Source organism: Schistocerca nitens, chromosome 2 (assembly GCF_023898315.1).
Source record: "Schistocerca nitens isolate TAMUIC-IGC-003100 chromosome 2, iqSchNite1.1, whole genome shotgun sequence".
NCBI lineage: Eukaryota > Metazoa > Arthropoda > Insecta > Orthoptera > Acrididae > Schistocerca > Schistocerca nitens.
Window position 1 is genome coordinate 376,746,043 of NC_064615.1, and position 14,116 is coordinate 376,760,158.

Consider the following 14,116-nt stretch of genomic DNA (forward strand, 5'->3'; position numbering starts at 1 on the left):
AAAGAAAAGAACGTAGCTACTAGAACACTTAACTTTTATATCGTCCTTTGGTATACAGCATTCTTGATGATACAAGTGAGACTCTTTAGATTCATGAAGTAACTAATGGCGCCTTGCTAGGTCGTAGCCATGGACTTAGCTGAAGGCTATTCTAACTGTCTCTCGGCAAATGAGAGAAAGGCTTCGTCAGTGTAGTCGCTAGCAAAGTCGTCGTACAACTGGGGCGAGTGCTAGTACGTCTCTCGAGACCTGCCTTGTGGTGGCGCTAGGTCTGCGATCCTGACAGTGGCGACACGCGGGTCCGACATGTACTAATGGACCGCGGCCGATTTAAGCTACCACCTAGCAAGTGTGGTGTCTAGCGGTGACACCACAGTTTACAGTTACAATGAATTCATGTAACAAGTTTTAAAACTCTCATGGTCACTGTGGTTATCTAGAGAGCCGCTTTCTTTCTTTCTTTTTTTTTTTTTATACTGGTTCCTCGAAATTTTCATCGGTAGGTAATTTTATTTTCAGAGATAAAACTCTAAATAGCAAAGAACTGTAAGGCTAACATTAACCAGACAAATAAAAGTCCTGGTAGGCGGGAACGACAACAACTTAGCCCCATGATCCTTCAGAATCCTCAGAACTTGGAGGACGCAACAACAACGCCATAAAACCTATGTGTTTACAGATATGAAACACATTCTGTATAACATTTAAAGTGAGATAGCCCTGATACTTGTGCGGGAGCGAAATGTATACGATAAATGGTTCAGACAGGAAGAGAATAGATGCTTTTGAAACGTGATGCTACGGAACAGTGCTGCAGCTGAGATCGGTAAACTGGATAACCCTTGAGGAAATACTGAATCAGAAAGGGGAGAACAGAAATTTATGGCACAACTTGACTGACAGAAGGGATTGCATGCTTGAGTACATACTGAAGCATCAAGCACTCGTGAATATGGTAATGGAAGAAAGTGTGGGTGGTAAAAATTGTAGAAGGCGAGAAAAACTTGAATGCAGTAATCAGGTTCAAATGAAGTCGCAGTAGTTATGCAGATGTGGCAAGACTTGCACAGGACAGTCTGTTGTGGAGATCTGCGTTAGCCAACTCTTCAGAGTGAGGACCACAACAACATTTCTTTTATCACGATACGCGTAAGGCATTTTAGGGAATACCTGATCAGGATGTTTACCACTGTTCATCGCATAGTGTATGCAGGCTGTTTACAGTTGAATATTTTGTACTTTCTCATATGGGCAGAAGAAGAACGAAACATTTACATCTACATCTACATGGTTACTCTGCAATCCACACTTAAGTGCCTGGCAGGGGGTTCGTCGAACCATTTTCATACTACTTCTCTACCATTCCATTCTCGAATGGCGGGTGAGAAAAAGGAACACCTAAATCTTTCCGTTCGGGCTCTGATTTCTCTGATTTTATTATGATGATCATTTCTTCCTATATAGGTGGGTGTCAACAAAATATTTTCGCATTCGGAAGACAAAGTTGATGATTGAAATTTCGTAAATAGATCTCGCGGCAAAGAAAACCGCCTTTGTTTCAGTGACTGCCATCCCAACTCGCGTAACACTCTCACCCCTATTGCGCGGTAACACGAAACGAGCTGCCCTTCTTTGCAATTTTTGGATTTCCTCCGTCAATCCTACCCGGTAAGGATCCCACACCACGCAGCAATTTTCCAGCAGAGAACGGACAACTGTAATGTAGGCTGTCTCTTTAGTGGGTTTGTCGCATCTTCTAAGTGTTCTGCCAACAAAGCGCAGTCTTTGTTTCGCCTTCCCCACAATATTATCTATGTGGTCTTTCCAATTTAAGTTGCTTGTAATTGTAATTCCTAGGTATTTAATCGAATTGACGGCCCTTATGCGGCGCGGCACGTTTCTTTTTACCGCCCTGCCAATGTCCAGCAATGTTCATTTGTCTAGCTAAAAGCTGCAGTAGAACATACTAGACCACTACTGTCTATTGCAGGTCGCAACATACATAGAATTGTCCGGTAAACGGGATGTGGCTAGTACTGAAATAAAAGTTTTAACTTAGCAATGTAAATTTTCAGGTGAATTTTTACGATAAAGATCACAGTTAATACTGCCAAGTCCGTACTAAGTGCCTATACAATGTAAAGTTCCCACGCACACCACAATCACACACGTAGCCAATTTATGATATTTACATCCGTTACCGAAGTTAATAGAGTTCACCGGATCGTTTAGTTATGAAAATGCTCGCTCAAATGTTGTGCACTCTGCTCTACACGTAATACCTGCTCCAGTCTTAGATCGCACAACACGCCACGCTGTTTTAACTAACAGTCAAAAGTAATAATTTTGATATTCCGTCCGAAATTCCACACGACTTCCACTATACTGTTCACTTAAATACACTTTGTGCTACTTCGCGAACTCGTAATTAGCATTTTTCCGCGACTTTACGGTACTTTCGTCGGAGCTGCTTTCAATGAGATGTTACTAGTTCGAACCCTCAGCCCTGACTTACTTAGATCACACCAAAGGCTTTGTTCCCAGCATAGATTGGCGCGAGCCTGCAATTTTCTGATTGGCTGATATCACAAACAGCAAATCAGGTTGCAGTATTATCCCGCGCTAACCCGCGCTTTACTTCAATGACCAATCATTGTAAAACATTCCTTTCTATGGCAATTGATAAATAAATAAATTTAGATAAGTATCAAATATAAAATTACTCCTTCCGAAATTACCGATTAATTTGTGTCCTGCTCACGATTTATTAGTACCATAAACTGACTGCACATTTAATTATAGCACATCCCCTGTATAGTTTAACTGGTACTTCGTGAATAAACAAAACAATTTTCATTTACTTCTGTTCTTCTTCACTCATACAACACTCACACTGCTAATTACTACACATATAAAACAATTATAATTATGCAAATACATTAAATATTAGTCAAACATAACTTTACAACATTGTTTTGACTACGACTGCTAGCATTGTTCGTCAACTGCTGACCTCTGCCGCCTACTAGTACAACAACATGCAGCTCTGTAACTCAGGTCCATGTCAGCTGGTGACATCTATCGATGACTCATGCCTATAACGATATCGTCCTAACAAGTGACAGGAGTGATGTGAAGGCGCTACGCCTCACTTAGACTTCTGCGATTTATCGTACACAAAAAATTTATCGGATTTCTTTTAGTACCCATGTGGATGACCTCGCACTTTTCTTTGTTTAGTGCCAATTGCCACTTTTCGCACCATACAGAAATTCTCTCTAGATCATTTTGTAATTGGAATTGATCGTCTGATGATTTGACTAGAACGATATTTTCTGAATCCGTGTTGGGTATGTATCAATAAGTCATTTTCTTCAAGGTGATTTATAATGTTCAAGCACAGTATATGCTCCAAAATCCTACTGCAAATTGAGGTCAGTGATATGGGTCTGTAATTCAATGGGTTACTCCTATTTCCTTCCTTGAATATTGGTGTGACTTCTCCTACTTTCCAGACTTTAGGAACAGACCTTTCGTCAAGTGAGCGGTTGTATATGATTGCTACGAATGGCGCTATTGTGTCTGCATACTCTGAAAGGAACCTGATTGGTGTACCATCTGGACCGGAAGACTTGCCTTTCTTAAGTGATTTGAGTCACTCATGCTAGCAGCTGTTCTGGTTTAGAATTCTGGAATATTTACTTCGTCTTCTTTCGTGAAGGAATTACGGAAAACTGTATTTAGTAACTCCGCTTTAGTGGCACCATCAACGGTAACATTTCCATCGCTGTCGCGCAGTGACAGTATTGACTTTTTTTTGCCACTAGTGTATTTTACATACGACCAGAATCTCTTTGGGTTTTCTACCATACTTTGAGAAAATGTTTCATTGTGGAAACTATCAAAAGCATCTCGCATTGACGTCCGCACTAAATTTCGAGCTTCCGTGAAACTTAGCCAGTCTTGGGGATCATTCAGTAAAATAAAACTGAGTAGATCTTCTCTTGCATTGCAAGCAATAGGATACAATAATAGTTATTGGACTCACAGCGCACCAATTTCTTCACTTTGTCCCATCTAATCTAATGTATGTCATTAAATAGAAAACCATCGTTGGAGCAGAGGCAACTTTATTTATAATACCAAGCAAGTCAGTAGATATTTCTCTCCATGCCCTATGGCCACCACCATCCCTCTCCCAGTTCTGGGTCATATTCACCCAAGCCCACTACTATTCTGAGGTGTGGGGGGTTCATCTGTTATTCTGTGCAACAGATTAATCTGAGATGTGCCATTTACCCTGTGGCTCCTGCAAGATACAATTTCCACTTCCACACTACTACAGAAGTCAGACAGACGCTTCTAACGTTCTAAAGAGAAATGCCTGAAAAACTTTCAGCAATAAATATCTTCTGGAGTCGTCTGATATAAGGAAATGACACAAAAATTCACAAAATTTCTTACATAACTTGTGGGATACTTGGGTACTGGAGTAGTGCTAGTTAGTGTAAGAAAAACATGAAACTAACGAAAGTTATTATTTATTTTGCAAAAATTCTGAGAAATCACAATGGCACTTTTAGTTATGAATTGAACAAGTTATATCCTGGTTCTTTTCGGAATGTGAAGTTACCTCTCAAGGATAAGATTCGCTAATGAAATTTCTATACAAAGTTTAGGATGGTTGTTGACTTGGCAGAATGGCTGAGAGGCACGCCTACTCGACTTGAATAATTATCCTTTAGAATATTGCTAGGTACGGTCAACGATGTCACGTGTGAAATGCAGTGAAGTGTACTGTTGTGGAGGAAATATAGGGCTCGCAATAGCTGTAGTGCACAATACCGTAAGCTGCGATGGCTGCTGTCTGCGCCGCTCGCTGCTGACAAATAAGATAACTCTCGTTCTATCTGGATTGACCTTCGCCAATCAAACTCTCCCTACGCCTTGATGAAGTCAAGGATTGCTACTCGCCCCTTGTCTAACTATTGGCGTGGTACACTGGTCAGATAACCAGTCCACCACGATGCCACTCAAAAATTCGCTCACAGGCGTTTAACTATAACTCTGTCCGTTCACACCGCAAAATAAGTGTGTCGGCCAACACAGTGAACAACGCTTAATCGCAAGGACTCAATACAGAGTAGCACTTCGATTCGCTCTCGACAGAGGTGCTCTCCCAGTGAAGTACTGAGGAGAGACTTGTTCCTCGCTCCAAGAGCGACAACAGAACGGGGCCTCTCCATGCCAGACATCTTTCGGTCTCTTCCATTATTCCTTCATCTCAAGGCGTCAGCTCAAGGCGTCAGAAATATCGTCTGCCAATCAGCATTGCTCTTCTAAAACGGGAGAATGACGTTTCGTTTAAGGCAACCAATCCAGAAACCTGTAGCATTGGCGTTTGGCGTTTGCTGTCTCCCTGTGAAAATATCTGAAACTGCGTGCTATGTGTAAAGAATGCATAGGCTGCCCGCTCCCACACAATGTAGCGAAATTTGCTTTTAAGCCGAACACGGGGTTGTTCCCTCCTTTCACTCGGGCCCGCGCTGTCCACTACACGGGCGGTCACCGGCCGACATAGGCTGGGTCGTCCTCTGAAGGGACCGGCGTCCCGTTGTGCAGTTTCTCTTCCGAACTAAAAGCTTCTGTGACCGTCGTGTCTGGAATGTATGTGTGTATGCCAGCCTCGAGTATTTCAACCACGATGCTGTTACTTGTTAATTGCATATCGTTTACATGAATTCATACAACATTGAGTTTATCTTATCGAGTTTGGGTTCGAATGAAGCGTCTTGATGTGCGAAATATGATTGTGAGGGCGGAATATGTAAGGAATGAAGATCAGGAGACCACGTCTTACACTATACTGACGTGAAAGACATTTCACTTACATCCTGTATACAGGGGTTGGACATAAATAGGGAAAAACCGCGAAAAATTCATGGGTGAAAGTAAATGCAGATGCCAGCCAAGCCAGCAGACTGTGTTGTTGTACTCATATTTGACCACGAACGTCACGTGTGCAATGTCCTCAATATGTCGCAAGTGTCAGTCATAGTCACAGTAGTGTTCTGTGTTGTTGTGAGATCATCGTGTCAGAGCTAAGTGAATTCGAACGTCGGTAAATTGTTGGTGATCCTATAGTGGGTGCTTCCTTAACCAAGGCAGCAGAAGTGTTTCGTGCTTCAAGAGACACCGTATCGAAGATTTATACTGCGTGCAGGGAAAGCAGAAAAACATCATTCGCTATGTCACAATGCTGACGGAAGAATGCGTTGAGCCATCGTGACTGGTCGTCACTGAAGAGGACTGTGACGAAAAGTAAGAGGGCGACAGCTGCAAAATAACACGAAGAGAGCTCCATAAGTAGAGAATCGCAGGGTGAGCTGGAATTCCAAAACAACTCATCAGTGACGCAAATGCGTGTAAAAGGGAAACGTGGTGCCGCAACCATAAAATCTGTACCATGGAGCAATGGAAGATAGTCATTTGGTCGGATGAGTCTTGCTTCACACTGTTTCCAAATTCTGGACGAGTTTACATTCGAAGAGGGAAACATTGTGGACTTTGGGTGATGAATTGGGCAGCCATATTGTGGTATTCCATGAGCCCCATGAGTACTCTGCAACTTCGCATTTCTCCCGAGGACTACATGACTATTTTGGCTGATCAGGTCCATCCCATGGTACAATATTTGTTCCCCAATGGTGACTTTATGTTCCAAGGCGACATGGTCCATCCTCGCGCAGTTCGCATCGTCCACGGAGCCCGAGGACGAACTGGTGCGTCTCTGCTGGCCACCACAATAACCAGACCTCTATACTATTGTGCCTTTGTGGTCTACTATGGAGAGAAGGGTGCATATTGATATCTACCTTCTTCATCGTTAGCTGAACTTGCCACTATGTTGCAGCAAGAATGGTATAAGGTTCTCCTGAAAACTATACAGGTCTTAACCACTCTGAGACGAATGGAAGCTGTTTGGAAACGGTTTTCCTACGCCGTATTAGGCTGTGCTTTTGGTATCGTAAGTAGCCTGTTTGTGTGTTGGCAGCGCTATAGACTGTGCTAATATCGCTGACAGCGCTCTGCGCCCTCGGCAAGAGATCCTGTGGTTGGACGGACTTGCAGTTATCGAGTGGACAGAGAAGCGTATGGAGATGATATTTTTAGTGGAGACTTTGTGTCGGTAGGACACGCACTGTAAAGTGAGATGACATGATGTGTTTATAAGAAAATACGCAAGGAAATGTATGATAATGAATGTTTGGTTGATAATCTTTGGGCAGTGGAATTATTGACAACTTCATAATTTTTCGAACTGGATGTCACATGAATAAGGTAAAATATTCTAAATACATTGATGCTCTTCCACAAAATCTTCCTTTCGCTACCCATACGCCTCCTAGGAGCTAGAGTCTATAGTAGTTGACAATCTTTTTATTTAGCTGGCTGTAGTTGCTACTTGCTGTAATTGCTGTGCCGGCCGCTGTGTTGGAGCAGTTCTAGGCACTTCAGTACGGAACCATGCTGCTGCTGCTACGGTAGCAGGTTCAAATCCTGCCTCGGGCACGGATGTGTGAGATGTCGTTAGGTTAGTTAGGTTTAAGTAGTTCTAAGTCTAGGGGACTGATGACATCAGATGTTAAGTCCCATAGCGCTTAGAGCCATTTGAACCATTTGTAATTGCTGTAGTTCGTGTTATGAAGATTTTCTGTAAGGTTAGTGACTTGTGAAAAATAGAGGGGTTTGCACTGGTGGGATTCGCGATTGAAATGATTTAGGCAATGAACAGAGTTGGAGGTAGTTTCATATTTATTTCATTTCATATTTTTTTGGATTTGTATTATTGTTAGGATTTCTTGCAATTCAGGGCTATTCTTTTGTGTTAATTATTGCAAGTCATGTTGTCAATGTATAGCAGTCAGATTGCATTGGGCTTGTATAATGTGGGTAATAAATAAATACGTTAAGTTTGAGTTGTCTTTGTCAGGGAAAATATTGTAGGTCAGTGTTAAAAAAAAATTAAAGAGGTAGTTTCAGTATTTCCATATTTTTGTCGAGCCCTTGTATGTTACACATTCAAAGACAGGAGAGAATGTTTCTTAAAATACATCATAGTCGCCGTTGACTGTATAAAACATTTATTGTTACTACTGCAGCTTCAGCCTTATGGTCATTATAACACTGCAAAGTTACATTCTGTCGGAATATAAAACTATATGACATGAGTACATGTCGTCGTCAAAATGCAGCCTTTTGACTGTGAGAGTCCCACAAGATATGATGAGTATGACACTTATTACATCGTAATATGTTGTTAAATATAGACTGAACTGTCAATGTTACCATCGTTCTAATAATATATCACACATACAAGTTCAGGTGCACTGACAACATGTGGAGCTAAGTCAGTTGGCGCAATCTTTAGTAAATGTATTTTCGCGCCAACTGACTTAGCTACACATGTTCTCAGTGCACCTGAACTTGTATGTGGGATAGATTATTAGAACGATGGTAACATCGACAGTTCAGTCTATATTTAACAACATATTACGATGTAATAAGTGTCGTACTCATCATATCTTGTGGGACTCTCACAGTCAAAAGGCTGCATTTTGACGACGACATGTCCGTCTCCCCTCCCCCACGTGGATCCTGTACAATCTCATCCCCTTCCCCCACCTCCTCCTTTTCCTTGAAAGGATACGTATCCTGTATACTTCCCGTAAACTCGATCCTCCTCACCCACTAGTCTCCCCGATCCTCTCCCGCCCCCGCCTGCTGCCGCGCCTGTATTCCCACATCCCACCCGGTCTCCATCTCTCCACCCTCCTTACGCTCTCCCAAGGTGGCTTCCGTCAGCTCCCCCTCCCTGATGATGCCCTCCTCCCCTCCATCTACCCCTCCTATCAACTTTGACCCTGCCCCACACCCCACTTCCGGTGTCCTTTCCTTTAGGCACCCACCCTCCCTCCCTTCTCTTCCCTTCCCTTCCCTTCCCTTCCCTTTTCCCCCGTCCCCTCCCTCCGCCCCTCTTCCCCTGGGCTTCCCCTCCGCCTTCCTCCCTCCCCAATATTTCCCCTGCCCGTGGCATCTCTGCTATCCCCTCTCCCACTCCCCTTCCTCCTCCTCCTCTCTTGGCAGGTCCCCGGACTCGCACACGCATAGTGACATTCGCGCGCCAGAGATCATCGCCATCAGTGTCTCGTGTGTGTGCCTTCGTTTTGTGTTTAGCGTTCTTTCGCAGTTACACCTCCACTGTTCACATGTGCCGTCGCCGTCCTCCGTGTTCTGTGCGCCGTGTCAACAAGTGTTAGTGCTTTTATCGTCCAGCGTGAACGGCTTCATGTTTATTGTTTTTTGTCTCTACCTTTTTTGCCCGCCATTTTCATTGTATTGTCTGTGTCACCTATTTGTCATATGATTGTACCACTTAAGGCTGAAGAGCGACGTAATATGCTGCTGCCAGCCCGCCTGTATGAGGTGCTTAAAATTACAATAAAGAGAGAGAAAAAAAAAAAAGACGACGTGTACTCATGTCATATAGTTTTATATTCCGACAGAATGTAACTTTGCAGTGTTACTTGAAAATGACCATAAGGCTGAAACTGCAGTAGTAGCAATAAATGTTTTATACAGTCAACGCTGACTATGATGTCTTTTAAGAAACATTATATGACTGTGAATCCCAACCATGAGAAGTTAATCACAGCAGAGAATGATTGCAGCCAGTGAAAATTTCTGTATTTCCTTACCATTTTCCTCCGTTCAACAACGTCGTCAGAGATGATGCCATCGACTGAATCTGGTACATTGTTTATCTGAGTTGACAGCATCAGCTGTATTATGAAACTCCCGTGGGGCTCACGCGTCGTTCGTCTACTTTCCGTGGAACATCCGCCGTCCAGTATAACGTACTGGGTTCTATTAGATAAATACTCCTCAAGCCAGTCAGGTATTGGTTCAAAATGGCTCTGAGCACTATGGGACTTAACATCTGAGATCATCAGTCCCCTAGAACTTAGAACTACTTAAACCTAACTAACCTAAGGACGTCACACACATCCGTGCCCGAGGCAGGATTCGAACCTGCGACCGTAGCGGTCATGCGGCCACAGCGGCCGGCAATGAGGTATTGGTGAAGCCAATGTGCGATCGTATTTTGGTTAGTAGTCGACGATGTGATGCAGCGTCGAAGGCCTTTCGGAAATCTTGGAAGACGGGATCTACCTATTTACAGGCATGTGCTGTTTGCAAGTTATCGATTGTGAATAAAGTGAGATGTGGGTTTTTCTACAATCAACGGAAAAAGCAATGGAGAATTACGGCAGACCAGTAGGTTAACTAACGGTCGTAGGCGGCCGTGGAGTTAGCGGCAGCCGCTTTTGTGCTGTGGCCGACGTGTTTCGTGTTTGTGGTCGCAGCGCCCGTTATCTGTGCCAGCGCTGTGGGCGCGCACGGCGGCCAGACCTGCTGTTTGCCCTTCGATAGCGCACGCGCGCAGACAAAATATTTAGCGGCGCGGCAATCGGCACCTAGCGCGCGGCCTTGTATTCCAGCTCTAATGCTGGACAGCCGGCGCTCCATCACCCGACTGTGTCGTTAGAGGGCAGTAAAAAGGGACTGCGGCCAGCTAGCGTTGGCTAGAACAAACCGCTGCCTGTTTTATGACTGAGTTGGCGTTTATAGCGCCTCTGACACCGCACGCTGTTCGCAGCACAAATATTGCAGATCATAGCGACTGATTACTTGACAGTTTTACTTCGTCAGTTACGTCTTTACTGATGTGCGAACCACAGTTGTGATTGAAACTGTATGAGGAAAGCAGTAACGTCCCCTAAACCAATCTGTACACAGACAACTTAGTTGGCCCATTTTGGGGAAACGTTTTGGGCTTATCCAGCGTACTGGTTAATGGTTGAAATTTCTGACAACAACTGGATGTAGTTGAATACTTGCACCGATAGGCATTGTAAGGTTTCATATTGGAGAGAACTGAGGAGTCGACCTCGTTTCAGGATTTATTGAGGCAGACGCTCTCATCACGACCAACTAAACAATTCCCCAGCCGTGGTATCCGAGTTTCCCTCACAACCGAGTCCTAAAAAGATCATCATCTGCTCTTCATGCAGTATGCTGCACAGCCTGTTCTGTAAACCATCGCCGGCCGTGGTGGCCGACCGGTTCTAGGCGCTTCAGTCCGGAACCGCGCGACTGCTACGGGCGCATGTTCGAATCCTGCCTCGGGCACGGATGTGTGTGACGTCCTTAGGTTAGTTAGGTTTAAGTAGTTCTAAGTTCTAGGGGACTGATGACCTCCGATGTTAAGTCCCATAGTGCTCAGAGCCATTTTTGAGCCTTGGACTTCCGATACTTTGCTATCCACTGGGCTTGTAGTTCATGGCGCTTCTAGGTAGAAGCCTTTGCTGTATTCTTTGTTAAGTAGGTAGACCAGCTAACTTCACACTTTTTACTTTCCAAATCGAAAATCTGTAGCTCTTGTCTTCTTTTTGTGGTTAGCATTTTGTCCTTAAGTGTGCAGCGTTCGACTGCCCTGAGAAATTTCATCTCAACTGGTTTTCTTCCTCTCTTTCTTCGATAGTGTCCAAGTCTCACTTCCATATCCAGTAATACTACCCGTACCGCTACTGTTCTATAAAGCTTCACTTTGGTTTCTTTCTGGTTTTATACACGGTGATCAGAACAGTCTGAAAACTTGCAAGGGTATTGGAGGGTAGGCTGTGCTGAGATAGAACTGTTAAGAGACAATTCGATACGTTGCGCGGTTTCCCAGTTGCTTGGCACTTAAGTTGGCCAATCAGGTCGTGGCGCGCGCAGATTCAAGCAACCTGCCAGAGGCAGTGTCGCCAAACGTGTTCTTTCTTCGGTTTCCTCAAACCGAACAAACGTAGTTTTTGCATACCTAACTTTAATTTATCACTTCGGAAAAAGGCGCATTTTAAGTCGCAATGAGCATTTGAACAAATGGTAAATCACGGACCCACAGATGTCTCTGTATTACCGCATTTAGCGCGTGCAGGTGCCTGTATTCGCTAACGCAACAAACTGATTGGCTAACTTCAATGCTAAATAACTCGGAAGCGGCTTCATATATAGGATCTTTTTCTTAACAATTGTTTGTCAGCGCAACCTTTCCTGTAACACCCTTCCAAGCTTTTCAAACTGTTTGTGACCACCCTGTATAAGTGGCGATCAAAAGGTTTCCGTTCGAAGGCTGTACAGTCCAGAATCGGTATGCCAATCAAGCAAAATCGCCTTGAACATTGAGGTAATGATCTCACTCCGGCGCCAGGTTGAAGATATCGTTTATTGAAACACCGTGTCCTGCTGCGTGAAGAATTCCATAACGGCTTGCTGCTTCCACTCGTCCGACAGGAATCGTTGACCGTTCAACGACTTTTTTATGGGACTGAATGCGTGATAATCGTTTGGGAAGAGAGATCAAGAGTACAGGGCATCAACAAATGCCTGCTTTCGGTTCTCCATAATTGATGAGGCTGGGCTCCCATATAGACTGTTGTGTCGAATCGCGACCACCATGGAACTTGAGGCTCCATTTCACAACGGTTGTTTTCGACAAACATGCTATCCCATACACATTCTGAATTTTCCAATGGATGTACCGGCGTTTGTCGTTAGGCAACCAAGAAACGAACACACATAAAAAAAAGTTTTGCGTCACCCCGGTTCCCAGAATTCCTGGTTGACTGTGGATATTGTATCACAGACACAGTCCCTTTGACTGTCCAGAGATGTCACTAAACCCGCCAAAAGATGTAAACAACCATGAATGAACAGCGCCTATTATACGGAGGGGCCCGACAGCCGATCAGTTCCAGTCATCCCACCAGGAAGGAGGTACACGGCTCGTGTTGCCTGTAGTTCAACCATACCTAGACGGTCAATACCGCGGTTCGATCACGTCCGCATTTTTACTTTGTACCAGGAAGGGCGCTCAACAAGGGAAGTGTCCAGGCGTCTCGGAATGAACGAAAGCGATGTTGTTCGGACATGGAGGAGATGCAGAGAGACAGCAACTGTCGATGACATGCCTCGCTCAGGCTCCCCAAGGGCTACTACTGCAGTGGATGACCGCTACCTACGAATTATCGCTTGGATGAACCCTGACACCAGCGCCACCATGTTGAATAGTGCTTTTCGTGCAGCCATAAGACGTCGTGTTACGACTCAAACTGTGCGCAATAGGCTGCATGATGCGCAACTTCTCTCCCGACGTTCATGGCGAGGTCCATCTTTGCAACCACGACACCATGCAGCGTGGTACAGATGGGCCCAACAACATGCCGAATGGACCGCTCAGGATTGGCATCACGTTCTCTTCACCGATGAGTGTCACATATGCCTTCAACCAGACAACTGTCGGAGACGTGTTTGGAGACAACCCGGTCAGGCTGAACGCCTTAGACACACTGTCCAACGAGTGCAGCAAGGTGGAGGTTTCCTGCTGTTTTGGGATGGCATTATGTAAGGCCGACGTAAGCCACTGCTGGTCATGGAAGACGACGTAACGGCTGTACGATAAGTGAATGCCATCCTCCGACCGATAGTGCAACCATATCGCCAGCATATTGGCGAGGCATTCGTCTTCATGGACGACAATTCGCGCCCCCATCGTGCACATCTTGTGAATGACTTCCTTCTGGATAACGACATCGCTCGACTAGAGTGGCCAGCATGTTCTCCAGACGTGCCTATCGAACATGCCTGAGATAGATTGAAAAGGGCTCTTTATGGACGACGTGACCCACCAACCACTCTGAATGATCTACGCCGAATCACCGTTGAGGAGTGGGACAATATGGACCAACAGTGCCTTGATGAACTTGTGGATAGTATGCCACTACGAATACAGGCATGCGTCAATGCAAGAAGACGTGCTACTGGGTATTAGAGGTACGGGTGTGTACAGCAATCTGTACCACCACCTCTGAAGGTCTCGCTGTATGGTGGTATAACATGGAATGTGTGGTATTCATGAGCAATGAAGAAGGTGGAAATGATGTTTATGTTGATCTCTATTCCAATTTACTGTACAGCTTCCGGAATTCTCGGAGCAGAGGTGATGCAAAAC